Genomic DNA, 2540 nt, shown 5'->3' with positions numbered 1-2540 from the left:
TGCTAGGAGGCTAGGAGTATATCTCAGTGTCGGCTGGTGAGCCAGGCACTGGGAGTATATCTCAGTGTCGGCTGAAGGGTCATATGCTAGGAGTACATCTCAGTGTCGGCCGGCGAGCCAGGTGCTAGGAGTATATCTCAGTGTCAGCTGGTGAGCCAGGTGCTGGGAGTATATCTCAGTGTTGGCTGGTGAGCCAGGTGCTAGGAGTATATCTCAGTGTCGGCTGGTGAGCCAGGTGCTAGGAGAATATCTCAGTGTCGGCTGATAGGCCACATGCTAGGAGTATATCTCAGTGTCGGCTGGTGAGCCAGGCGCTTGGAGTATATCTCAGTGTCAGCTGGTGAGCCAGGTGCTAGGTATCTCAGTGTCGGCTGATAGGCCAATTGCTAGGAGTATATCTCAGTGTCGGCTGGTGAGCCAGGTGCTTGGAGTATATCTCAGTGTCGGCTGGTTAGCCAGGTGCTTGGATTATATCTCATTGTCAGCTGGTGAGCCAAGTGCTAGGAGTATATCTCAGTGTTGGCTGGTGAGCCAGGAGCTGGGAGTAGATCTCTGTGTCGGCTGGTGAGCCGGGTGCTGGGAGTATATCTCAGTGTCGTCTGGTGAGCCAGGTGCTGGGAGTATATCTCTGTGTCGGCTGGTGAGCCAGGTGCTGGGAGTAGATCTTAGTGTGTCGGCTGGTGAGCCAGGTGCTGGGAGTATATCTTAGTGTGTCGGCTGGTGAGCCGGGTACTAGGAGTATATCTCAGTGTCGGCTGGTGAGCCAGGTGCTAGGAGTATATCTCCATGTCGGCTGCTGAGCCAGAAGCTAGGAGTATATCTCAGTGCTGGCTTTTGAGCCAGGTGCGAGGAGGCTAGGAGTATATCTTAGTGTCGGCTGGTGAGCCAGGCACTGGGAGTATATCTCAATGTCGGCTGAAGGGTCATATGCTAGGAGTACATCTCAGTGTCGGCCGGCGAGCCAGGTGCTAGGAGTATATCTCAGTGTCGGCTGTGAGCCAGGTGCTGGGAGTATATCTCAGTGTTGGCTGGTGAGCCAGGTGCTAGGAGTATATCTCAGTGTCGGCTGGTGAGCCAGGTGCTAGGAGAATATCTCAGTGTCGGCTGATAGGCCACATGCTAGGAGTATATGTCAGTGTCGGCTGGTGAGCCAGGCACTTGGAGTATATCTCAGTGTCAGCTGGTGAGCCAGGTGCTAGGTATCTCAGTGTCGGCTGATAGGCCACATGCTAGGAGTATATCTCAGTGTCGGCTGGTGAGCCAGGTGCTTGGAGTATATCTCAGTGTCGGCTGGTTAGCCAGGTGCTTGGATTATATCTCCATGTCGGCTGGTGAGCCAAGTGCTAGGAGTATATCTCAGTGTCGGCTGGTGAGCCAGGAGCTGGGAGTAGATCTCAGTGTCGGCTGGTGAGCCAGGTGCTAGGAGTAGAGCTCAGTTTTGGCTGGTGAGCTAGGGGCTAGGAGTACAGCTCAGTGTCGGCTGGTGAGCCAGATGCTAGGAGTATATTTAAGGCACTCATGCTGGCCTTCAGATCTCTGTTTGGTACCTGCCCGGAGTACCTGAAAAACAGGCTCCCGAGATACTCCCAAGCCCGCGCGCTGCGCTCCAACTGCCGCGTTCAACTGTCTGTCCCACGAACTAGAAGGGCTCGATTAGGAGGTCGAACCTTTTCGGCAAATGTTACAACATTATGGAACGCCCTACCCCCAGCAATCCAGCAAGCCCCCTCCGAACTTTGCTTCAAGAAGTTGCTAAAGACTTGGCTCTTCACTCAACCTTGCTAAACTCTCTCACTTCTTACCCCCAGGTCAACTGTGTTCTTCTAGCGCCGAGACACCTCCCTGCGAGGTAGCTGTTCGCGCTTTACAAAATGCTGTATTATTATATCTCAGTGTCGGCTGGTGAGCCAGGAGCTGGGTGTAGACCTCAGTGTCGGCTGGTGAGCCAGGTGCTAGGAGTATAGCTCAGTGTCGGCTGGTGAGCCAGGTGCTGGGAGTATCTCAGTGTCGGCTGGTGAGAGACCAGTATTTTTGTTTCTTACATTTGAAGAATAGTACAGATAAAGTAGTTTTTTGGACATTTCTATCTTCTGTGTAAACATTGTTTTTGCCTATAAAGTTTGTTGGCTTGATTACCTAATTAACAAACCACCCTAGGCTGGAGGGAGGGGTAGCCAAGGGTGAGAGTGGCGGGGAGACAGTGGCAGTCGCATAACATGAAAAGACGTACGAAAGTTCTCACATCATGATAATATTTTATTTCAAACACACAATCATAAGTATGAGCGGTAGAACATTCCCCGAGGGGGTCCTCGGGCCAGATTATTAAACAGCATTTCTCCGTTGTCAGGACGTGCACTTCATTCACAGAGACAGATTGGAATCAGCTGCTTCTAAATGCTTGGCCACTGTAATTTAGCAGGAAGTTTCAACAAAATTGACATTTGCAAAAAATAATTCTTAAAAAATAAATAATAATTAAATCATGCCTCAAGAAAGACAAAGACGGATTCTTAACTAGAATCCATTTTTTCTTTTTG

This window comes from Lissotriton vulgaris, chromosome 5 (assembly GCF_964263255.1).
Source record: "Lissotriton vulgaris chromosome 5, aLisVul1.2, whole genome shotgun sequence".
Lineage (NCBI taxonomy): Eukaryota > Metazoa > Chordata > Amphibia > Caudata > Salamandridae > Lissotriton > Lissotriton vulgaris.
The sequence above is the reverse complement of the archived record's forward strand: the minus strand, read 5'-3'. Positions refer to the sequence as shown.